A 27,811-nucleotide genomic window follows, 5' to 3' on the forward strand; every position below is an offset into this window, starting at 1 on the left:
AGTATAAACGCTAACATAGGATCTTTTAATATTAGCACTTCCCAAAAATTGCTATCTTAGTGAATAAAAGTAATAGCGTTTTTTCAAAAGTGCTATCTTAGTATATAATATTAATAGCGGTTTGAAAAAAGCGCTATCTTACTAAAATTTAATAATAGCGTTTTTCCATATAGTGCTACCAAAATCATATTGGATGCATTTTATAATAGCGCCCAATCAGAAAGTGCTATTATAGATGTGTTTTTTCCTTTTTAATAGCACTTTTTTAAAAAGTGCTATTAAATTAGGCGATACAAAATATCAATTTTGACGTAGTGATATAATTCTATTCTCTTATTGGGCTTAGTATCCATACCCTCCTTTTACTACCACCAATCACTTAATAAGTCCATATAGAATAATCTAATAATTACATTAATATTATTACCAATATTAATCAACTAATCAACCAACATCAACATAGTAACTTATATCCACATATTCCAACATTTCACAACTTCGACAATTAATCCGAAATAATTTAATTAAATAAATAATTAAATTATCGGGGCGTTACAATTCTCCCCCACTTAGGATATTTTGATCCTCGAAAATCTATCCGACATAAGCATCCTCAACTTCGCTTCCAACTCTTCGATCCTCAGTTGCGTTTGGCAACACTCTGACCACTACCTTCCCGACATAACAACAACCCAACATGGTGTAAATCGACTACACACATGCTAATTATCCAACACCTTTGATACATAATACTTACTAACTTATCAATCACTTCAACAAGATCTTACAAGATCCTTTAACATCAGTCTCCCAAGGTAGTTGTCTCTAAAGAAAATTATATGGTTCTAAACCCTTGAATCCGACTATAAAGTCTAGAGAATAGTCTACACCCAAGTAGACACTATTCTAAAACCCTAAGTATCCCATGTACAATTGTCACTGGCTTGATAATCAAAGTGTTTTCAGGTACACCATACATCATCACACATATACATGATTATTTGTCATACCATAATTTGTCAACATTGTCACCATCAACAATAATGCTTCAAGGAAAAGATCTTAATAGATCATTTGGTATTGTTTGTGTGGATCTTCCACCAATGTTTCCACTTTACTTCCATTATACAGAAAAAACATAATTACACGTTAAAAGGAAAACTATTCATCTGAATAGACATATGTGGTTTTTTAGAAACCTGATGGAGATCGTTCAAAGACAATCACAATTTATCAAGGAATAAAATGACCACATAAGACAAGCATTCTTAGGTGGTAAGATGGAAAACAATGTGGTAGGTCAAGTAGAAGATGTTACGTTGTCAGAGCCAAAACCCCCTAAATGTGAGCTTCCTAGATCCATAAAAATATCATGAAAAATAATAACATTCAACTAGTAGGACGGTTTTCTCACCGTCTTCAACCCTTTTGTGAGGTTATAGACACTTTACGAGAGGTTTCACATCAACATTCAAGAAAATGATGAGTCAACAAGGAGTGGCTACTTAGGAAAAATCTACATCATTATCAAAGGGCTTGAAAACTTTGAGCATACAATGTGTTACTCCCTAAAGATCCATATATAAACAAACACAGAGGCATGGTAATAAAATTATATATATTTTTGGACAAATACATACAAAAATTTAGAATTTAAAAAACATAAATTATTAAGAACAATGAGGCATATGATCATAACTAAATAAGGAAACTTGTTGATTTAGTCTTGTGAATATTATTTAGGGTTAAATGCAGTTTTGAATTGATTCAACAAGATAACATTATCAAAAGAAAGTTACATACCTCAAACATAGGGTCTATTTGGTTCAAATAAGGGGGAGGGGAGGAGACGGATTTTAATGGAGGGAAGTGGAGGGGTTTTTATTAATTATATGTATGTTTGGCTCAAACGAGGGAAGGGGAGAAATTTTTCTTAAAAATATGTTTGGTTCACGAGGGGAGGCGAGGGGTTTTATTGATAATTTACATTTTTATCCTTATGATTTTATATAACTGGTATGATATTCAAAGGAAAAATTTTCATAAATAATTTTTTTAAATAATACTTTTAATATTGAGTAATTAAAAATGTATAATTTACCACATAACGTTAAAAAAATTGAATACACTTGATATGTATTATAACTCTCGACACAAATTGAATACACTTGATATGTATTATAACTCTCGGGGAATTCAACTTCATCTTTTTAGAAAGTATACAAGCACATGGAAGCCCGTAGGTTTTTATAATTGTGCACCCGCATTTTGAACTACCCGGACCCGTTGTCTCTGCCCGCTTCACCTCATGAAAAATAAAATTCAATCCCGCACGGGATATGTTGTAAATCAATTGCGAGTATAGATTTTTCCCTTAAACCGGTATTCCATAACCGTCTTGATCCGACCAAACGTTGTTTGAATTTCATTATGTTGATTTTGGAGCATTTGGTTCACGGTGTCTCATCCCCTACACAAATCCCCCTTGCTATTACCCAACCATTTCTTCAACGCCGCATGTACGGATTCAACTCGGTTAGTTGTAGTGCAACCAAGATGTCTCACTCGATCCGTCCAAGCACAAACAACTTTTTCTTTTACTTTTTCAAGGATCGTACTTTCGACGTAATGAAAAAATATGTTCAAAGAAACACACAAAGTCTGAAATTGTATCACTTTCTCGGTATACAACTCTTCAGAAAGTGCATCTAAAATCTCCCTCCATGCGGCCATAATCTTGTCCACCACAACACCGGCTTTGATGATGTTACCATTGTCATCCTTTCTTTCTTTCATGCCAACCGCGAGTTTGAGCTTAGTTCTCATATTGCACGTTATGTGATACCGAAAAAGTAATGTGGTCGATGTCGGGAAGACGGTATCGACCGCATTCATCAAAGCATTATCTCGGTCGGTAACAATGACACTAGGCATACTCTTTTAATCAATCAACAAAGAGTTACATATTCCCAACGCCCATGTAAAGTTATCTTCTTTCTCACATTCCAAAAAAGCAAATCCAACCGAATAAGTCTTGTTCGTGGAGGTCACACCAACAATTTCTAGAAGCGGAAGCCTCTACTTGTTAGTCTAGTACGTCGAATCCATTACAAGAACAATTGGAAATGTGTTGAACAATTTGATACTTTCGGGATGAGTCCAAAATATGTCATGCACCATAACTTTGTTCTCACACGTCCGAAAGCTTGAAACGTATTGGTTATCGCCCAAAAGTTTCAAAAGGTGTTTCATTTCTGACCTCGGGCCCATTTTCAAGACTTTAAGATTGTGTCGTTGTCATACCCCAAATTTGTCCTACCCCTTTATTTCTAACTGGCTTAGGCTTTGCATTCATGTACATACCCTCCATTAGGTCATTTGCATAAACTTTGCATTCATCCATTTAATAAGACATCTAAAAATATGGGATCAAGGGTCATGAAGCAATTGGAAGTTTCACTTAGGTCTTGGCAAAAGTTATTGTTCGAGTCTTGTTTCTTCTAACACAAGACATGGGATTAATGGTTAGTTTGAAGTGCAAGTTCTGTTGATATCAAGCATTGCGAGAAGTAAAAGAATAATTGATCATTTAAATTTGGAAAAAAGAAGGAAAATTAAAGATGATCTCATTGGGCATAAGTTGACTTTTCATAAACAAGTCAACCCTGGAATGTTGATTTTTGTTGACCAAGTCATGTTGACTTCCTCATTTAAGATGGACTATGATCGCTTTCTTTTGAGATGCATTAAGATCATATTGAATATCAAACACCGAAGCATGAAAAGTTCAAATTCAGAAAAGTATGGGAATTCACTCAAAGAGAAAAAGTTTGTTCATTACACTATTCAACCATCATCCTATTACAAAACAAAGGAAATCATTACATAATATTCCCCAAAAAAAAACACAGTTGACCCCCTAAAACCTATCTCTTCTTAAATCTTCAATCAACCCATTTCCTTTTGATCTTCATTTTGCTCCGTGTCCAACAAAGCTTCTAAGAGTTTCCAAACATGGCCCCTATTTCCTTCGTGATTCAATAACAATAACAAACCTGCACACATGAAGGAAAATCCAGTTTAGAACCATCACATATATCCCAAACCTAACAAACTAATAGTTTTTAGAAACTCCTGAATAATTGTCAAATGCAGCAGATACAACAAAAGCATCATCAAATTCACAACGCAAAACCATGTTTGCACAATTCTAGCCCTGTATCAATTCAGTACAAAAAAAGAGAAAAGTTCAGTCAAAACATTACAAAAATACCCGGAACTTGCAGCCATACCATTTCCTACAGCTAATTGTCAATCAACCTGAACCAAGACATATAAAAGCCAAGTTCCTTGCCCTAAATTTCTAACAGTTCTACTTTAACCACCAATTATGCATATAACGAAACCACTCCGCATTCAAATGTTCATTAAACAAAAAGCAGTCCATCCAAGGGTAGAAGTTCCTCTTTTATCTCACTTCACTAAAAGAAGGCTCGCATCAAAACAGTTTCGAAACTAACCTAACAGAATTTAACAAACCTCTAACCACCTTTCAACCATTTTATAACTAACTTTAACAGTTTCAAACAGATCACTCAGCTCACTAATTCACTAGCAGAATTGACTATTATCACTAACAGTTACAAGCCTTTTCTATTTTGACTTCCTAACAATTTCCCAACTAACCATAACTAACATAACAGCTGCAAAAAATCAGTTATAACAGAATAACCGAATCAAAACCAACTGAAACCGATTCAATCTCACCCTTCAATCTCATAACAGAAAACTCTCATCCAATGGCTCACACTTCACTCTCCTCTAACTGACTCAACACTCCTCAACCTATATAAACAGAGCCTCACCCCAATTCTCAGGACTGGACGCCATTTTTTCTCTCATCCTCTTCCACCAACCTTCATCTTCCTAACAGAACCTCTCTCTCTTCTTCAATCATCGCTCACCTCTCAACTCTCATCGCCTTCATCCACCAAATTCACTCTGCAACTCCCTCAATTCTCTCCTTCCCTCTACTATACGCTCACGTTCAGAGGCCACCGGAACTTCTCATCAGAGCTCCGATCGGTCGAGCTTAGCCTCATGTAACTCTCAACACTCTACTCTCAATCTCACGCATCATCAGAAATAACTCACAAGCAACGTTCTCATTTCAGAAATTCAGAAATTCAAAGCAAAAGAAGAATTCAAGAAGAAGGAGAAGAGATCGTAAAGAGAAGGAAACAAGAACGAGTTCGGAATGTGTGTTACCTGAAGAATTCGTCGTCTTCGTTTTCGTATCGGCTTCGATTCACGACTTCTTCACCGCTCGCGTTTATTTCGCCAACCGCATGATCGTAACCTTCGTTTCAGTTTCGCGTCGCCATCAACAACATCACTCGATTTTCATCGTCACTCATCGTCTCTGAAGATTCCTCGATCGAGAGATCGAGTATGAGAAACAAGAGGGAGAGAGACTCTTAGTCTGGTTTGTGGTGGCGTCATGTTCTTGCGTTGCCGGAGAAAGAGCTTGAGAGGTTCAATCGGCGCTCGTGACTCGTTTTCACTCGGAGAAGGAGCCTCCGCCACCGTCGAATTCGCTTGAGAGAAGGGGGGCGAAAGTCTGAACGAAGTGTGAAGGTCACAGGTGAATCGTCTCAATAAACCCTAATTCCCAATTGACTCTTTGTTTTTATTTTTACTTTTTCTTTTTTTATTATTGAAAATGATGAAACAAATTTGAATAACAAAGTCTGGATGAAAAACAAGCATGGACCGAAAATCTCTTAGGGCTTTGTCACCATGGATTGCTATTCACACACCCTTATAGCCCAGGACGAGCCTTTTTGGCTGAAAATCTGTACACAATAATAACTCTTGGGCCAATTACTCAGCGCACCCCCTTTATTTGCTTTTACGTGAACAAAAAAAACTATGCTGGCCCTGTTTCCTTTGGGCTCAGTGCCTCAATTTCAACCTGCACCCCCTGTTTCACATAAAAGAAACTAGTAGAATTTAGTTCTTTACTTAGAATTTTTTATGTTTCTTTTAGGTAACAAAAATACTATTTTTCTCCCCTTTTAGACTTTGATATAATTTTTTTTACTTGAAAATAATCAATAAAAAATATTAGTTTAGATTAGGGTAATCATTTTATTTCCTTTTTGCTTAATTAGAATTCCCTTAATACTAAAAACCCATAAAAATAGTAGTAGTTTTTAAACTAATTTTGTACTAATGCTTGAATTGCTTTTGCATCATTTCCATTATATTTTTTGTATAATTGTTGTGTAATTTTGTTACTTGTTTTTGCCACACTTTTGGCCTATTTCGTTAATACCATTTTAATGCTCCTTTTAGAATTTAGTAACCATAACTTTAGGCTAGATTTGTACATAAACAATAATAACTCTAGGCTTAGAAATTAGGCTAGTCTCCCACTTTTTCATTCTTTTCTTTTACAACACTAAAACATCTAAAAATATTCAAATAAAATCCCATTTAAAACATACAAAGAAAACACTTAAAAAACATTAATAAAAAAGTGAAAATCATTAAAAAGGGAATGGAAGCTTGAATCTCCCTTGCTTTAGGGAATCATTCGAGTGCTTGGATCTCCCTTGCTTTAGGGAACCATTCGGGCGTAAGTTTCCAAATTCTAAAAGACACAAACCAAAGAGTAACTCGAGTTTCCCTTGCCTTAGGGATTTCCTCGAAACACTCAAACTCTCTCTCTTCTCTCCTTTATTAAGGGCATTGTTATCTCCGCTTTATTGCATCCTAGGCTGTCCCCTTATGCAAGAGCGCGAGCGTTAACTCCGCCCAACTAAAAAAACACAAAAACAAACAGAAAATCTTTAGCCGAACTACGACGCTCTGATTCCTGAAAAGGATACGTAGGCATCAAGTCGCGGGGCTTGAACGAGCACACTTGTAAATAATTCCTTCTTTTCCCCGTATTTCTTTTTGCATGCATTCGCATTTAGGTTTAGACATAGATACACCCTTTAGATAGAAACAAACATAGGTGGATACCATCGAGTACAATGGGCGCGAGGGGTGCTAATACCTTCCCCTTGCGTAACCGACTCCCGTACCTTGATTCTTTGGTCGCAAGACCCTGTTCTTACCATTTGTTAGGTTTTCTGATATTCCTTTCCCTTATGGGATAAATATATTGGTGGCGACTCTGTTCATTTTTCGCGAGCGTGCGACAGCTGGCGACTCTACTGGGGACCACCTAAGCAAGTCGATCCTAGCCTTTGTTTGTTTTAATTTTATTGGGTGTTTACTTGTTTTTTATGTCTATATCTTGTATATATGTTTGCATGTTTATTTCCTTCTTGCATATCATGTTTATTTCCGCTTGCACATCATGCATCTGGACTATATTATGGGTCCCCGTGGGGGCCACATATTTTTTCTGCTCTGTTTTGCAGGTGGGGGGTTTTTTGTGAGGTAAAAGGCCCACTACCCAGGCCAGTGACACATAGGATTAGCGTGGATGCTCATGTTGACTCCCGTGGCTCTTGCTACGATCGAGCTTGACATGGGGTACCACAACTGGGCGAGGTTCTTTCATGGAAAACTGTGTCTGGCACGCTTGTTGCCTCAAACACTTTGTACTCCGTGGGAACTGTAGACCCTAGTGACCATTAGGGACCACTTGTCCGTGTCTAGACTTCATACCCGTGAGATTGGGGTGGGACAGGAAACCTTGACTCCTACATACCATTGCTTCTTCATACTTGAGGTCGGACCTTTATTTGGTCTGTTCTCATGGTGCTTGATATTCTGGTATTCAAAAAGGCGTCGAATCTTTGATCCTGTGACATTTGGCCTGCAAGGAGGTTTTATATCAGTCATTCAGAGGATTGTACATATGCTACTAAGATTATATGGACCTTGATTCCGTGCTTTTGCATTGCATAACATCATTGCTTTATCCACTTCATTTATGGGGGATCCTAAAGCCTATTTCCAAGAGAAAAAAAAAGAAAAAAGGAAATAGAAAAGCGAAAAAAAAAAAGAAAAAAAGAAAAGAAAATATACTCCATATAAAACAAAGCTTGGATTTCAAAAGAAAAAATGAAAAAAAAGTGTGCGAAAAGACTTTAGGATTCCTCGGAAATGAAACATTGCATTCATACCATCATGCATTCCATAGTTCTCTCAGAAGCTTATTGGGGTCCCTTTCAAACAGATTTCTTCTTCATCAACAAAGCTGACTTCCCTACATCTGTATCATACAAGGATTAATCAGAGGAGAATCATGGACCGTCTTGAACAAAATCAGGCTGAACTTCGTAAGGACATGGATGTTATGGGTGAGAGGATGACCCAACTCTTGGAGACTCTCAATGCTATTATTCATGGGCAAGAAGAGCTCAGACAAAGTGTTGTTAAGTTGACTAATGGTACTCCGACCACTGTTGTTAATGGGGGATCAAAACCGATGCCCGTGGAAGTTCCTAATAAGGAGGATTCACATCACGAGAACGATTCTGAATTGGAAGCTTTCAAATTTCCGATCGAGGAAAATGAGAGAAAATTCCATCTCCTGGAAGAAATATTAAATGCTTTAGAAGGTCGAGGCTCATCTGGTTTAAGTGCTATCGACTTGTGCCTTGTGCCTGATATCAAGATTCCCGATAAATTCAAAGTCCCCAATTTTGAGAAATACAAGGGTGCAACTTGTCCGATGAGTCACATCAAGGCATTTTGCAACAAGATGGCTCCGTATGCAGAAAATGATAAGCTTCTAATGCACTTCTTTCAGGATAGCCTAAGTGGGGCATCCCTTGAATGGTATACACGGCTCGAACGAACCCATATCCGCACATGGGATGAATTAGCAGAGGCTTTTCTCAAGCATTACAAGTACAACAGTGACATGGCTCCTACTAGACTACAACTCCAAAGTTTAACTCAGAAGGTTGACGAGTCTTTTAAAGAGTATGCACAAAGATGGAGAGAATTAGCTGTTAGGGTCCAACCTCCCCTATTGGAACGAGAGCTTGTAAACATGTTCATGAATACTCTGAAAGATCCTTATCTAAACATGATGGTTGGATGTGCTTCCTCCGAATTCTCAAATTTGGTTATCGTAGGAGAACGAATTGAAAACGCCTTAAGGGTTGGTAAGATTCAGGATATTGCTAATGTTTCTGAATTCATAGAAGAAGAGAAAAGTGAAACAAATGCAGTTTCTGAGATTGAGGAAGAGGAAGTCCCTATTTATCCTCCAGTTCAGGTTCCTAACTATCAGATGGTCCTAGTTCCTCCTAGCCAGTATATTCCACAAGCCTTTGCCACCAATATCAATCAACAACCTCAGATGGTCCAACAACAACCAATTCAGTATTTTCCACAAAAGCAATGTGTTCCACATCAACAAGGTCATCTGAATCAGTTCCCACCTAGAAGTAATTTGGGACGAAGAAATGCTCCTTTGGACCAGATTTCTATGACATACAACAAACTTCTTCCATATCTAGTTCAAAGCTTGTTGGTGACTCCCAAATCTCTAAAGCCTCCACCACAGCCGTTTCCACCTGGATATGACCCTAATGTGCAATGTGGGTATCACGCTGGATCAGCAGGGCACTCAACTGAGGATTGCAACGCTTTCAAAGCCAAAGTACAAAAATTGATTGACGAGAGGTACATAACCCTTCAAGGAGGAAACATGTGTGTGAATGGAATTCCCTTGCCCGAGTAAGAGCCCGGATTTCAAAAAGTCTCCAAAATCAATAAATTCCTTATTTAAACTCATTGGTAGGATAATAATAAAAGCACCACAAATTCTTGTGCAACTTCGTTGGAATCTTTGTCCAGGTGGGTAATCAAGAGTGTTTTGTGGAAGCATCCCTCATTCTCAAGGTTCTCGTGCTCAGTTGTATCCCTGAGGGCTGGCGTTTCAGTTGGTGTTTTGGTCTTTCCTCACAACAGATAACTTTTCTAAGTTTGATGACCATGCAAGGTTCCTCCAATTTTGATGCTGAATACTTCTTCAACATCTATGTTTGGGGCTCCCGATCGAGGGATAAGCAAGACCTGGTCTATCTTGAGCATTGCGCCATTTGCTTTGTTCGAATCCCTTAAAAGCATTACAAATTCCTGGGTGACTTTGTCAGAATCTCTTTCCATGTGGTAATCAAAAGTGTTCTACACAATGCTTCTCATTCTCAAGGTTCTGCTTCATATCTCAATTGCCTTTTCTCAGAATTTCCTTCTCAGTGGCCTTCGCTTGTTAATAGAGACAAGAAGAATATGAAAAAACAAATTGACGTGATTCTATTGCCTTGTCCCATTCGCTTCCCTGTTTGTTGGAACTTCAATTGGTTAAGATTCGAGTATTGGGTCTTCTTCACCACAAGTAGATCTCCTCAATTTGATGACCATGCAAGGTACTTCCATTTAGGATGGCGATTACTACTCTAGCAACTATGCTTGGGGCTCCCGACCGAGGGATAAGCAAGACATGGTCTATCTTGAGCATTGCACCATTCGCACTGCTCGAATCCCTAAAGTGAGGCAAAGTTTACGACTCATGGGTGACTTCGTTGGAGTTCTCTTTTGGAGTAATCTGAAGTATTTGGAAAGAACTGCAAAAAGTATTCAAGATCAATAAGTCCAGACGGAGTCAAGTCTCCTCAACAATGACATTCATTTAGTTTCTTTATTGCATTCTCATTTGCAACATTTCATTGTTTGTTTAAGCATTGCTAGCATGTAAAAACTTATTAATTTCTGAATGAAAATCATAATACATTATTTATGTTTGTCTTGAAGAAATCCATTCGTTTTCACTCATAAAATGTTTTTGGCATTACGATATCATCTTTACTAATCGCTTGCTTAGGCAAAGAGCTGAGGGAGAATGATGAAAAATAAAAATGCAAAATCTCTAATCATGTGTTTTCGAATAAAAACCCTACTGAGGATATACAGGCATTACTTCAAATCCCTAAACACCGGAGATATAAGGGAGATAGACCCTCGTCAACCCCTTTGAGCCTTGAAGTAAGAGTTTCTTTTTTTAATCATAAAGACCCTTATTTTAACCTTGGGGCAGGGTAGTGTTCATTTAACTTGATCGAGTGTTCAAAACTCACCAAAAGGTATGCATCTAAGGATACAACAATGGTTATCCTTCCAAAGGTTGAGGAATGTCAAAACCGCAATGATTATCCTTATTCCATCAAGAGATCAAGAGATGACGATACCACAATGGTAATCCTTCATCAAATCAAAGGAGTGAGGCAGTCACAATCACCTCCAACGAATCAAAGACTATGCGAGGTCACACGACTTGTTCAAAAAAAAATAGAAAAAAAATGGCGAAAAATTAATGAAAATAAAAAAGAGATGAAAAGAAAATGGCAAAAGAAAAAAAGATGATGAAATTGCCAAGCAAGAACAAAGTCGTGTGATAATGAATCAGAAGAATAAAAGGTGAGCGACCGCCATGTCCAAAGAACCTCATTGCTTCCTCAACCATTTCAAATTCCTTGTGAGGGATGAACACTCGTGTCGAGCTAACTGGACATAGGACTGGAGAACATCACGAAGGGGGTGGGTACGAATAATTTTGAGCCTAAAAATCCTTTGTTTTCTAAAAACCGTGAACCCAGCCAAATTACAACCCTTAAAAGTCCTAATTGAAGTAGGGTTTATTTTGAAAGCATACTCCGATGAGATGGTATTTAACTGACTCCCAATGAAGCGAGACTCATATCCATGTTGGTATCGTACGTTTGCTTTGTCTTCCATATGCAAAAATCGAGGTTGTGTCAACTAGTGATTCGGTCACAAGAGGTCGCAACCTCATTTCACAAAAAAGGTTTTTACAACTTCAAGACTAACATAGGCTTTGCATTAGAATTATCATTCTTAGAATTAACATTCTTTTGCATGCAAAATATGTGCTTAACATCAAAAAAATTTCAGGATGAGAATCAGTGAGTAACTCGATCATGTCAAAATACAAGAGACTTGAGAACTCCGAGGAGGAAAAGCTAATCATCTCAAATGTTGACCATCAAGGGGCAAGTTATCCAAAGAACTCCGTTGGGCATGAACAGTTAATGCTTTCCTTGATTACCTTGAAGGGAAGAGTTTGAAGACTCCGTTGAGCGTGGTAAAGTTGTTTCCATGTTTGTTTGACTTCAAAATAATGAAGGCTTGAGGATTCTAGTAAGATGTACCCAATCTGGGGCAATTGAGTCGAGGAATCTCTATCAAGTTCAGCATATCTGGGGCAATCATACCGATAAATCTCTTCAAGCTTTGATCAATTTGGGGCAATCAGGTCGATAAATCTCTTCAAGCTTTAGTCAATCTGGGGCAATCATGTCGAGGAATCTCTTGAGTTCAACCAATCTGGGGTAATTACGTCGAGATTCGACAAATCTCTCCAAGGATCCCTTAGGGAAAATTCCTTCGTAGGTCACAAAGCTTGGGGCACAATCTTCTGAGTTTTATTGCCAATCATAGGAGTTTATTTCTCCTGGAATTATGGTTTCTCCCCAAGCACATGAGTTTATTTCTCATGGGAGTTGTTCCACTCTCCCAACCTGGTCTCCTTATCTGAATTTCTCATCCCCAACATGGTGAATTGAGGGAATCTCCTCAAACTCACCATCCCCAAGCAGTTCAAGGTGTAGGGAAAGTCAAATGAAGTCACTTCCTCCCCAACAAAGCCACATTCCAATCCTCAATGCGGTTGCTAAAGATCTTTGGTACTGTAGGGTTTCCAATACCGATTCATATTGGTAGCTCAAGACAACAAGCAAGGGACTCCAATAATCATGCTTCTCTATCACTCTAATGCCTTTATTTGGCACTCTGCATATAGTTTCCATTGCATATAACATTGCATCCTCAAAAGCGTAGCATATCCATCAAAGCGGAACGTTACGCCGTAGAAAAATTCAAACATGCATACAAAGCATAAGCCAGATAATACAAATCAACATTCAATCAAGACAATGATACATCCCCACAGAAAATGTTGTCCTTACAAACCTCGACTGATATCTGCTATCACATCACAAACATCCTCAAGCCACGGTGTCAATACCTGGTATCCTCAATCCCCAAAAGAAGTATCATGTTCTCTCCCCAATGTGGATCGGATACAATGTCTTTCTTCGTCAGAATCGTTGTCTCCGAGGTTATTTCCCGTGTGTTGTGTGAAGATTAGAGTGTGAATGAGGGTGGGCATTCAACCCATCTCATTTTTCAATCATTTGAATAACCATACTTGGTGTGTGGCAATTCGAACGATTGCCGCTCTTGAAGAGTTACACCACGCCTTTGGCCTGAGGGATTAATGTAATTCTTATGCTCCGCCAGCATCAGCATCTCCGTGAATCTCCAATGTTTACCGATGTCTTTTGATCGAGTTTAGTCGTCACTAGTCTCCGTGATCCCTTCCCTCGTACGGGAAAACTTTTAGATCCAACCCCCGTGTTGTGTATCCTTTGCCTTCCGTCCTGGCAAACCATTTCAAAACTAATTCCTAATCCCCAACCTCAGTGTTGATATTAATTCTTTCTTCCCTTGACCTCAGTGTTGATACCTCTCCTTTTCCAACCTCAGTGTTGATGTCTATCCCTTTCTTGTCCAACCCCAGTGTTGATGCCTATCATTCCTTCACCGACCTCCGTGTCGATGCCAATCGTCATTCACAACCTCAGTGTTGATGTTTATCTTTTCTTGTCCAACCTCAGTGTTGATGTCCTTGATCTCAGTGTCGATGCCTTTCCTTTCCCAACCTCAGTGTTGATGTCCCCCAACCTCAGTGTTGATATGCTCCAACCTCAGCATTGACGTCCTCCAACCTCAGTGGTTATGTTTATCTTTCTTCAATTCTTGTGAGTCGTGAGTTCGTTATTCTCACCCCGATGTTGAGTCATAGGTCGCACGAGATCTTTTCCTTTCAGTCCTGAAGATCGTACGAGATCCTCTCCTGTTGTCGAGTCGATGTTGAGTCATAGGTCGCACGAGATCTTTTCCTTTCAAGTCCTGAAGATCGTACGAGATCCTCTCCTGATGTCGAGTCGATGTTGAGTCATAGATCGCACGAGATCTTTTCCTTTCTGTCCTGAAGATCGTACGAGATCCTCTCCTGTTGTCGAGATGATGTTGAGTCATAGATCGCACGAGATCTTTTCCTTTCAGTCTTGAAGATCGTACGAGGTCTTCTCCTGATGTTGAGTCGTAGATCGCACGAGATCTTCTCCTTTCAGTCATTGTCTCATATAACCATTCTCTTTGAAAACTTGTATTGGCACCGTTACCACGTTACATACTACCACCATTCAAATCCATTACCCACTGTAAATTCTCCCACCAGAAAAAATAAAATCTCTTTCCCTAGCAGATATCAAAAACAAAAAATAAGGATATCATTTACACCATCTTCTCTTTAGGACAAATTTCAGGTCTTGATATTTAATCTTCTTCTACCTCGAATGTTCGAAAGGCTAACGCCAATCTCACCTTCAGGTTTAAGATGATTAAATAGGGGCAGCTGTCATACCCCAAATTTGTCCTACCCCTTTATTTCTAACTGGCTTAGGCTTTGCATTCATGTACATACCCTCCATTAGGTCATTTGCATAAACTTTGCATTCATCCATTTAATAAGACATCTAAAAATATGGGATCAAGGGTCATGAAGCAATTGGAAGTTTCACTTAGGTCTTGGCAAAAGTTATTGTTCGAGTCTTGTTTCTTCTAACACAAGACATGGGATTAATGGTTAGTTTGAAGTGCAAGTTCTGTTGATATCAAGCATTGCGAGAAGTAAAAGAATAATTGATCATTTAAATTTGGAAAAAAGAAGGAAAATTAAAGATGATCTCATTGGGCATAAGTTGACTTTTCATAAACAAGTCAACCCTGGAATGTTGATTTTTGTTGACCAAGTCATGTTGACTTCCTCATTTAAGATGGACTATGATCGCTTTCTTTTGAGATGCATTAAGATCATATTGAATATCAAACACCGAAGCATGAAAAGTTCAAATTCAGAAAAGTATGGGAATTCACTCAAAGAGAAAAAGTTTGTTCATTACACTATTCAACCATCATCCTATTACAAAACAAAGGAAATCATTACATAATATTCCCCAAAAAAAAACACAGTTGACCCCCTAAAACCTAACTCTTCTTAAATCTTCAATCAACCCATTTCCTTTTGATCTTCATTTTGCTCCGTGTCCAATAAAGCTTCTAAGAGTTTCCAAACATGGCCCCTATTTCCTTCGTGATTCAATAACAATAACAAACCTGCACACATGAAGGAAAATCCAGTTTAGAACCATCACATATATCCCAAACCTAACAAACTAACAGTTTTTAGAAACTCCTGAATAATTGTCAAATGCAGCAGATACAACAAAAGCATCATCAAATTCACAACGCAAAACCATGTTTGCACAATTCTAGCCCTGTATCAATTCAGTACAAAAAAAGAGAAAAGTTCAGTCAAAACATTACAAAAATACCCGGAACTTGCAGCCATACCATTTCCTACAGCTAATTGTCAATCAACCTGAACCAAGACATATAAAAGCCAAGTTCCTTGCCCTAAATTTCTAACAGTTCTACTTTAACCACCAATTATGCATATAACGAAACCACTCCGCATTCAAATGTTCATTAAACAAAAAGCAGTCCATCCAAGGGTAGAAGTTCCTCTTCTATCTCACTTCACTAAAAGAAGGCTCGCATCAAAACAGTTTCGAAACTAACCTAACAGAATTTAACAAACCTCTAACCACCTTTCAACCATTTTATAACTAACTTTAACAGTTTCAAACAGATCACTCAGCTCACTAATTCACTAGCAGAATTGACTATTATCACTAACAGTTACAAGCCTTTTCTATTTTGACTTCCTAACAATTTCCCAACTAACCATAACTAACATAACAGCTGCAAAAAATCAGTTATAACAGAATAACCGAATCAAAACCAACTGAAACCGATTCAATCTCACCCTTCAATCTCATAACAGAAAACTCTCATCCAATGGCTCACACTTCACTCTCCTCTAACTGACTCAACACTCCTCAAACTATATAAACAGAGCCTCACCCCAATTCTCAGGACTGGACGCCATTTTTTCTCTCATCCTCTTCCACCAACCTTCATCTTCCTAACAGAACCTCTCTCTCTTCTTCAATCATCGCTCACCTCTCAACTCTCATCGCCTTCATCCACCAAATTCACTCTGCAACTCCCTCAATTCTCTCCTTCCCTCTACTATACGCTCACGTTCAGAGGCCACCGGAGCTTCTCATCAGAGCTCCGATCGATCGAGCTTAGCCTCATGTAACTCTCAACACTCTACTCTCAATCTCACGCATCATCAGAAATAACTCACAAGCAACGTTCTCATTTCAGAAATTCAGAAATTCAAAGCAAAAGAAGAATTCAAGAAGAAGGAGAAGAGATCGTAAAGAGAAGGAAACAAGAACGAGTTCGGAATGTGTGTTACCTGAAGAATTCGTCGTCTTCGTTTTCGTATCGGCTTCGATTCACGACTTCTTCACCGCTCGCGTTTATTTCGCCAACCGCATGATCGTAACCTTCGTTTCAGTTTCGCGTCGCCATCAACAACATCACTCGATTTTCATCGTCACTCATCGTCTCTGAAGATTCCTCGATCGAGAGATCGAGTATGAGAAACAAGAGGGAGAGAGGCTCTTAGTCTGGTTTGTGGTGGCGTCATGTTCTTGCGTTGCCGGAGAAAGAGCTTGAGAGGTTCAATCGACGCTCGTGACTCGTTTTCACTCGGAGAAGGAGCCTCCGCCACCGTCGAATTCGCTTGAGAGAAGGGGGGCGAAAGTCTGAACGAAGTGTGAAGGTCACAGGTGAATCGTCTCAATAAACCCTAATTCCCAATTGACTCTTTGTTTTTATTTTTACTTTTTCTTTTTTTATTATTGAAAATGATGAAACAAATTTGAATAACAAAGTCTGGATGAAAAACAAGCATGGACCGAAAATCTCTTAGGGCTTTGTCACCATGGATTGCTATTCACACACCCTTATAGCCCAGGACGAGCCTTTTTGGCTGAAAATCTGTACACAATAATAACTCTTGGGCCAATTACTCAGCGCACCCCCTTTATTTGCTTTTACGTGAACAAAAAAAACTATGCTGGCCCTGTTTCCTTTGGGCTCAGTGCCTCAATTTCAACCTGCACCCCCTGTTTCACATAAAAGAAACTAGTAGAATTTAGTTCTTTACTTAGAATTTTTTATGTTTCTTTTAGGTAACAAAAATACTATTTTTCTCCCCTTTTAGACTTTGATATAATTTTTTTTACTTGAAAATAATCAATAAAAAATATTAGTTTAGATTAGGGTAATCATTTTATTTCCTTTTTGCTTAATTAGAATTCCCTTAATACTAAAAACCCATAAAAATAGTAGTAGTTTTTAAACTAATTTTGTACTAATGCTTGAATTGCTTTTGCATCATTTCCATTATATTTTTTGTATAATTGTTGTGTAATTTTGTTACTTGTTTTTGCCACACTTTTGGCCTATTTCGTTAATACCATTTTAATGCTCCTTTTAGAATTTAGTAACCATAACTTTAGGCTAGATTTGTACATAAACAATAATAACTCTAGGCTTAGAAATTAGGCTAGTCTCCCACTTTTTCATTCTTTTCTTTTACAACACTAAAACATCTAAAAATATTCAAATAAAATCCCATTTAAAACATACAAAGAAAACACTTAAAAAACATTAATAAAAAAGTGAAAATCATTAAAAAGGGAATGGAAGCTTGAATCTCCCTTGCTTTAGGGAATCATTCGAGTGCTTGGATCTCCCTTGCTTTAGGGAACCATTCGGGCGTAAGTTCCCAAATTCTAAAAGACACAAACCAAAGAGTAACTCGAGTTTCCCTTGCCTTAGGGATTTCCTCGAAACACTCAAACTCTCTCTCTTCTCTCCTTTATTAAGGGCATTGTTATCTCCGCTTTATTGCATCCTAGGCTGTCCCCTTATGCAAGAGCGCGAGCGTTAACTCCGCCCAACTAAAAAAACACAAAAACAAACAGAAAATCTTTAGCCGAACTACGGCGCTCTGATTCCTGAAAAGGATACGTAGGCATCAAGTCGCGGGGCTTGAACGAGCACACTTGTAAATAATTCCTTCTTTTCCCCGTATTTCTTTTTGCATGCATTCACATTTAGGTTTAGACATAGATACACCCTTTAGATAGAAACAAACATAGGTGGATACCATCGAGTACGATGGGCGCGAGGGGTGCTAATACCTTCCCCTTGCGTAACCGACTCCCGTACCTTGATTCTCTGGTCGCAAGACCCTGTTCTTACCATTTGTTAGGTTTTCTGATATTCCTTTCCCTTATGGGATTAATATATTGGTGGCGACTCTATTCATTTTTCGCGAGCGTGCGACAGTCGTTCATTGTATACTTTCTTGATATTTGAAACACTATCTGGTTTTTTACGCTTCAAATTGGCAAGTATGTTTCTCGGCGCCACTTTGATTATCGATAACTCCGAAATAACATTCTTCTCTTCGCGGGACAATCGACATGCAATTGGATGCCCGTGTAGCTTAGTTTCCAAGGCATGATTATGAACTCCACAAATGACGCTAAAATGCCACAAATCATCAATCCTACGAGTCACACGCAACTTAAACGGAAACGCACACTTTCTCGATCCCGTGTCATCGTGTTTTAACACCCGGTTTGTTGGTACATACTTCCCACCCCTCTTGCAATTCAACACGACAAAAGCTTTCCGTCTACTACTTCCATTGTCGGACCTTAATATAACAATGCTAAATCCAAGTCTACTAGCTTCACTTCGAACCCAATCAAGCAATTGTTCACGACAAACGAAGCTCATATCATTTGTAAATTGTTGTCGAACATCCACCGCAACGGTAATGATTTTAACATCGTTAACCGGCTCTTTATCAACATTGACCTCTTTCGGAACTTCTAAGTCATCGGCGACAATTTTGTCCGGATGCACCATACCTAACATAAGCAAAAATACAAAAAAGCTGTTAAAACTGTTTTTTTTTCTTTTTGCCAGACCTTATTTCTGAAGTACATTTCTGAAATTTGTTAGGTGGTTTATTTCGGAAATGTACTTTCGAACTGACGCAGTTTTCTTCATCCTTAATCGGCAACAATGTAGTGGAATAGGAGATTAAATGGATAATATTTATCTTAAATTGTAGCTTTGTATGCTCCCTTTAGTATGATCAACCACTTGAAACTTGATTTGGAGACGAAAAATTGATTGAGAATGATGGAGGTTTTGGATAGGGTTTATGTTTTGGTTTTGATGAAAATGATGAAATAGTGAAGGAGGGAAAATGTATATGACAGTTAAAATCTAAGATTTAATTTGAAATTTAAGTGCTTTCGGAGATGCATCTCCAAAAACACCACAAAATGGGTGTTTTCGGAGATGCATCTCCGAATTCTGGGAAAATCTGAAGAAAAAAAATACTTTAGAGATGCATCTCCGAAGCAGAAGTATTTTGGGATTTTTAGCAGGGATTCTTCCCTTGGAGGGTCTACAAAGAAATTGTCTTAAACTTCAAGAAATGCAAGACTAGTCTTCAAGGAATTCAATAGTTAATAAAAACTACTCTTAAAAATTGAAAGAAAAATTCATTTGTTATAAGTATAACATTATCCTTCGATTATTTCTAAAATATCATCATGTGCATGATTCTTAACAAATGACCCATTTGCTTCATTTCTAAGACTAAGAAAATAACTTATAGGATTAAATATATTTTTGTCTTTATAAATATTTTTAATTTTATTTTTAATTTTTATTTAAAAATGATATATTTTGATTCTTAAAAAAATTGCATGCAGTTTTAATTTCAATTATTTTTTAAAATTTTGAAAAGTGTTTAATTATCATTTAACTTTTATAAATATTTTTTTTATATATATTTAGAACACTGCAAAATATTTATTTATCAAATTTTAGAAGTTCATATGAATTTTTTAAATTTTAAAATATAATGATAAAAGTAATAAAAATCTCGACTTAGAAATTAAATTTTGAGTTCATGTTTTTTCAAAAAAAAATTTATAACGTTCTAAACATGTGTGCAAAATAATCATTAAAAAATAAACATTGATTTAACAGCAAGGACTCAAACAACGTACATAATGATTTTGTAATGTAATTTTTTAAAATATTATAAGTTTTTTATATTTATTTTTTTAAATTGAAATATTACTTTCGGCATCCTATAACATAAACAAACATTATTAAAGATCAAAACATAGTCAAAATTACAATTTTTCAAAAATTAATATTTCGAAAATGAATTTTATAAAAATCTATTTGATATAGCTTCAAAATTAAATGATTTTTTAAAAAATTTTCTTCAAATTTTTTTTTAATAAAACTTCAACGACTTTTCCAACGCATCTATGATCCAAATAAACTTCTGGCTTCAACATGAAAGTTGTAGCTCTTTCTCTTAGTTGTCCAACGATTACTAGAACGCCTCAATCTGATTCCTCTAGCTCCAATTATGAATTTTTCCGTAAAAGCTGCTAATGCTGAAAATTAAATACGAAAATTCATTAAAGAAAAAATAAACTAAATTAGAAAATTATTATAAAACATAAACATAAACAAAGCAAAACATAGAAATGCATAAGTACTGATCATACGACTGTGTAAAGTTTGTCACGAAACATAATCTTGGAGCAAGATCTTTAGTTCTAGAAAGATTTTTGGATCAATATCTAGTGAAGATTTTGAAATTTTGGAAGTTTCAATGTTCTCCTACAACCGAATTGAAGGAAAAATTAATTTGTATCTGTGTTTGGCAAAAGCAATTTGTTGGCTTGTAGTGTTAAACATTGTTTATTATCCATTTTACCAAAACTACTCTTGTATTAATTTTTTATAATAGTGTAAGCTCCTGTATATTTTCAATGGTGAAATTATTGAAAAGTGGATTAAGTTCTAATGAGGACGAATGAGTCGAACCATTATAAATCTTATGTACACTCTCTCTAACATTACCTCTTTTATTTTATGTAGTGGTTTATTGCTTTTCTAGAAAATGCATGTGGTTAGGATTTAATACTTTCGTAGAGATTTCTTGTGTAAAAGTAAGTATGTGTTAACCTAAGACTCTGAACGATCTCCTTCGTGATTGAACCTGAAAACTGTGATTGTAGAATTCTTATCAATTAAATAAGTTCAAAATACACTTCTCTTATATGTTCGGAATTATGTTAATTGCTACTTGATTGTTTAGTAATTTCATCACGACCAAATTCTATTTTTTATTATCGTATTGTTATTTTTTCATCATTTCAATCGCGTCTATTGTACATTGTCTGTTGCTAAACATTTTATTAAACTCTCATTTTGGAAAACATATGTTTTTGAAAATTAGTCTTTTGGGAACATTGTAGTCAACCTCATTTCTAGATCATTCGACTACCATATTCTCCCCTAACATGTGTTTGTCCAAATATATATCTTGCACCTAGAACTAAGAAAATTGAGGGTCTAGACCACAAAGTGAGATTAAGCAAGAAATGTCGCATCAAAAGTTGAGGAAAAGTTGTCAAAAGATGAGAAGAAATTGAAGAAGGTAAGAAAATACTTGATCTTGGCCTCTAAAAAGTTTGAGGATGGAATAAAGAGCAGTGAGCCAAAGGAATAAGAATTGCACAATATGGATGAATACTTGTAGTATATTTATGAAACAAAGGATGACATATTACAAAGGTAAACACTTCTTCTAAATGAGAAGGATCGAAACATCGGACCCTTCTCGATGGTGCGGGGGATGCCGTTCAAAATGCTCTAAAGCAAGTCTTATCTTCAATCATGGAATCATGCCTATGACCGAAGTGATAGATCTAGAAAAGGTAGTGGTGGATAGGAAATTACTACTAGAGGATTACTTTGCTTTGTAATTTATTTGTTTTCTTAGACCGGAGAGTATGTCCTAAATCAATTTTTATGTACTTTGAAAAAGGGACCACATATTATGTTTCTGGTTTCACTTTGTGTATGCAACATTTAATGATTTCTTTTATATTTTTATGATTCAAGTTGAAAAGGTATGTCTACTTACGAGTACATTTGCAACCAAGGGTGCTTACACTGGGTCCATTTACCCGCTTTAAAACTTGAGAAAGGATGAAACGATTCATGGTCCTTCCATCTCAATAGTGGCTAGCCGTTTGAGTGAGGTTCAGAAACCATTGTAGTAGTTTTATGGGCTTTGGCTTTCTATTTTCCTCCATGGGATAGGCTATGCCTTCCCTATCGCCTAGTGCTACAACTCATAGTTTGTATAAAACTTTAACTATAAGACCTTTTTAACTTACCTTCATTCCAAACTATGGGAATGGCTTCCTTGATCAACGTCTCAATAACATATGACTTTTAAAATTACCTCCATTCCAAAATCTAGCATATTTATCATTTTAAATGTTTTCATTACCATCCTGACTCATCATCAACCAATAATAGTTTGTTCATAAAGCTTTCTTTCCTAAAGGTGTTTCGCCCTGATGTTGACTGTGAAGGTTTAGAAAACACTTAGCAGGGGGGTTGAATAAGTTTTTCCTTTTTCGTTCGCAACACCAATAGACAAAACACAATTATTTTTATCCTGGTTCATTTGCAACTCAAACTACTTCAGTCCACCCGCCAAGGCGATTTCGCCTCTCTCAATCGAGAACTTGATCCACTATGATAAAAAATGATTACAAATGCACAACCAACTGTCGTGACTAATAATATAATGCACAAGCCAACTGCAAGTGACTAACAATACACTGCACAAGCCAACTGCAAGTGACTAACACCTCTAAGACAAACTAGTCCTAGCCCTCTTGAGAAATCTGACCCAACTGGTCTCTCAAGGAACAATTACAAAATAACTTCAAATGATAGTGTTTCAAATTGCTTCTAATAAGCTTTAATCACAACTGTGATTTTTCACTAAGTTTTAGCACAAGAAATATGAACTAAAAAAATTTTCTTCAGCGTAAATGTTCTTCTTTTGTATATGAGTTCTTCACACTTTTTGTTCAACTTTTGTATATCAGTGTTGTTTTTCTTTTCAAGGATTCTTCTATATATATATATATATATATATATATATATATATATATATATATATATATATATATATATATATATATATATATATATATATATACATATATATATATATATATATATATATATATAGCTTTAAGAATTTGTCTGTTATCTTGATCTTTGGAGAGAGCATTAAACGCTTGCGTGTTTGCTTTTTGTTTTTGTTTCTCTCAACGAGCTGCATGTGCGTTGCTTCTTCAATCAACCTTGGGAACTGTTCTATTTGAATGCTTCAGCCGTCTTTTAATAATTATAATTTTAACGATATCTTATCTTGATTCAGAACTTTGCATCTATTCATAACTTCTGTTCTGACTTGTGAATATAACTTCTAATAGAATTTGTCTTCAGCGGTTGGTGCATTCAGAAGTTATTTCATTAGGACTTCAGCAGCTTTTCTTTTCAGCGTTTGTTCAGCTTTACATAATGTTTATGTTCTGATGGCACTTGAATTAGAACATCTTCTGAAATGAGAAACATATAATTAGAATACCACATTTACTTATACAAAATTTATTTATTTGTTATCATCAAAACACTAAGATATGATTAGAACCAAACTATGTTCTAACAATCTCCCCCTTTTTGATGATGACAAAACATTTAAGTTTTGATCAGAAATTTTGTATATAAGAAGACAATCTCCCCCTGAGATGTATAATCTTCTCCTGAAATGTATAGTCTCCCCCTGAAATAAATACTTAGAAGAAAATTTAGAAGATAACTTCACTGAGTATATTTTTCTCTTCAAAGTATCTATTTAGAAGATTTTCTTTAGAAGATCTATATAATTATTATTTGGAACATTATTTTCATATGATTTTCCTGTAACTTTCAGAAAAAAGAAAAAGGTACAATTCTTTGTACACTTGTCAGTAACTGTTTGAGATTTTAATCTTTTAATTTTCAATATCAAGACAAAATTTCACTACTATTTCCCCCCTTTTTGTAATAATTCAAAAAGCGCAAGTAAAAATAACACTTGTAAATAAAACAAGATGATATTCATAGATGAAATAAGTGCAACACAGACAACAAGAATTCAACAACAACAGAAATAAAGACAACAAAAAAAACATAATAAAATGTCAGAAGATTGTAAACAGGAACTAAGGTTGTCGAGGAACGAGAGACAACAAAAGGTTCTTGATTTTAATTCATAGATTCCTCTTGCTTTAACAACTGCATTCTCCTTCTTTAATTCATTCAGCGTTTCAAGCACAAGAGAAGTTGGAGCAGAGGTTGAAGCGACGTCAGAAGCTCCAATCATCATATGAGCAGTTACGAACTTGGACATCAAGGAGTCAACATCTACCATTAAGGTAAGTACTTTCCTAGCAGGAGTAGCCTTGGGCACATAGGCGGGAAAGGGTTTCAATAAAACAAGAGAACAAGAATTTCCATCATTTTCTGTATCCATATAGTTTTGGCTTCTTTGCTTTCTGATATATGGAATTTCTTCAGAAGTTCCTTGACATACTTTGTTTGTTGTATGTAAGTTTCTTCAGAAGTTTGACTAATTTGTATTCCCAGACAAAAATTAAGTTCTCCCATCATACTCATTTCATATTCGGCTTGCATAGATTTAGTAAATTCTTTTCCAAGAGAAATATTAGAAGTTCCAAATATAATATTATCCCCATATACTTGACAAATTAAAATATCATTTTTAAATATCTTACAAAATAAAGTTGTGTCCACTTTTCCTCTTGTAAAATCTTTATCTAGAAGAAAAGAACTTAGTCGTTCATACCAAGCTCTGGGAGCTTGTTTCAAACCATATATAGATTTTTTAAGTTTAAAAACATGTTCTGGATATATCGAATCTTCAAAACCAGGAGGTTGATGGACATAAACTTCTTCTTATATTTAACCATTTAAAAATGCACTCTTAGCATCCATTTAATATAAGGTAATGTCATATTGAGCAGCAAAGACAATTAATAATCTTATAGATTCTAACCTGGCGACTGGGGCAAAGGTTTCATTATAGTCAATACCTTCTTGCTGACTATATCCTTGTGCAACTAGTCGTGCTTTGTATCTGACGACTTCTCCTTGCTCATTCAATTTGTTTCTGAATACCCATTTTGTTCCAATAATATTGAATTCGTCAGGTCTTGGAACTAGATCCCATACATCATTTCTTATAAACTGATTTAGTTCTTCTTGCATAGAAATAATCCAATCAGTATCCTGAAGAGCTTCATCTATAGATGTTGGTTCCACCATAAAAACTAATCCAACTAGTGATTCTTCGTTGTTTCTGAGAAATGATCTAGTTCTAATGGGATCATCTTTCTTTCCAAGTATGACATCTTCTGGATGAGCTGAGTTGAGTCTAAAAGATATTTTATGTGAGTGTTCCTCAGAGTTTCTCAAGTTCTCCATAGATGTTGTAGTTTGAGGATCTTCTGAATTGTCCTTTGCTTCTGAGTCTTTAGAGTTTGTAGGTAGAACTTCCATACCTGCAAAATTATCAGCTTGCTTTGGCTTTTGATGGCCAAGCTTATCATCAAATCTAACGTTGATTGATTGTTCAACAATCAGAGTTTTTGTATTGTATACTCTATAGCCTTTTGAACGTTCAGAGTATCCAAGCAGAAAGCACTTTTGTGCCTTAGAATCAAACTTTTTCAGATGTTCTTTAGTATTCAAAATATAACAAGTACATCCAAAAGGATGGAAATATGAAATGTTGGGTTTTCTATTTTTTTCACAATTCATAAGGAGTCTTTTCAAGAATAGGTCTTATAGAGATTCTATTTTGAATATGACACACTGTGTTTACTGCTTCTGCCCAGAAAGGTTTAGCCATAATGGTTTCATTAATCATGGTTCTAGACATTTCTTGCAATATCCTATTATTTCTTTCAACCACCCTATTTTGTTGAGGAGCTCTAGGACAAGAGAAATCATGAGAAATGCCATTTTCATTAAAGAACTTTTCAAAGAGATTGTTCTCAAATTCTCCACCATGATCACTTCTAACCTTTATGATTCTAAACTCTTTTTCATTTTGAACTTGGTTACAGAAGTCAACAAACATAGTATGTGACTCATCCTTGTGTTTTAGAAATTTAACTCATGTCCATCTGCTATAGTCATCATTAATTACCAGTCCATACTTCTTGCCTTTTATTGATGCAGTTTTCACTGGACCAAATAAATCAATATGCAGAAGTTTTAATAGCCTAGAGGAAGAGACAATGTTACTTGATTTAAAAGAAGGTTTTGAGAATTTTCCCTTCTGACATGCTTCACACAAAGCTTCTAAGTTGTACTTCAGATTGGGAAGACCTCTAACCAAATTTGTTAGAACAAGATTGAGAATCTATGTTCAGAATCTGGTTTTGATGATAACGAGAATATATTTTGTGAGTAACAATTTTACTACTAATGCATTCAATGAGTGTGCAGATATTATGCTATAAGCTATATACAACATCATCAGAAAGGAATTCAGATAAGCTTCAAGGAATTAAACAGAAATATCAGATACATGAAGAACTCATTACAACAAGAAGATCACATGAGTAAATGATCAGAAGTTCTGTAAAAAGAGATAGAATTCAACAATCAGTAACTGAAGATCATAAGTCATTGTAGAAACAAAGGCTTGACAATACAAAAAATATTAAGCTTCCTCAGAAGTACAAGCAACATTAGCATTCACATCAATAGAAGCTTTGACTCTGTATTCAGAAACTTCGAAGAACAATATAAATTGCTCCAATTAAATCACATGCAACTTATCACGTTACTCAATGCAAAGACAAATTTATGACATCTATTGTTGTCTACATTTTGACAAAAGGTAGGAAAACACGCTACCAAGAGAAACTATCTTGAAAGAAGAAAAAAAAACAAGGAGAACATGCTACCAAAAGATAAGATTCGCCTTGGAAATAGGCGTGTCATCATTCAGTCTACTGCAAGCATTAAATGCTATCTTCAAAACAGACTTCAACGGTTATGCTCCAACGGGAATAAAACTAACCTATAAAAAGAGCAAACATCGAAACTGAAGTGTGTGAAAAAATAAGAAAGTGTGAGAGTGTATTAAGGTGCAAGTCTGAAAATACTAGAAAAATCCATTGGACCAAAAAAGGCAACTTACACAAATTGTGTAAGTAGAAAAACAAGAGTGTAGACATACACAACATAAGCCTGCGAGAAGAAAATCCTAAGTGAGATACAGAAAAGTCTACATATTGTGCAGGATGCTCAAATGGAATAATGAGAGTTGAAGTACATCTGAGAAAAATCCACTAATACATGATTGATTCTAATAATCTTCACTCAAATGACTTGGAAATCTTATGTGCACTGAGTTGATGCTCGAAAGGGTATTATTAGTATCTAAGTTAAAGAAAATGTTGTTTGCCTGTTTTAAACAACATCATGATCAACAGTTGAAGATGAAGATCAAATCAAGAAGCAACTTCAAACTAGAACTGGTGCTCTAAATCTTCTTTGAGAAGAATTAAAGATGAAGATCAAATCAAGAAGCAACTTCAAACTAGAGCTGGTGCTCTAAATCTGCTTTGAGAATAATTAAAGATGAAGATCAAATCAAGAAGCAACTTCAAACTAGAGTTGGTGATCTAAATCTGCTTTGAGAAGA

The sequence above is a fragment of the Vicia villosa genome, unplaced genomic scaffold (genome assembly GCF_029867415.1).
Source record: "Vicia villosa cultivar HV-30 ecotype Madison, WI unplaced genomic scaffold, Vvil1.0 ctg.001112F_1_1_1, whole genome shotgun sequence".
In the NCBI taxonomy this organism is placed as follows: domain Eukaryota; kingdom Viridiplantae; phylum Streptophyta; class Magnoliopsida; order Fabales; family Fabaceae; genus Vicia; species Vicia villosa.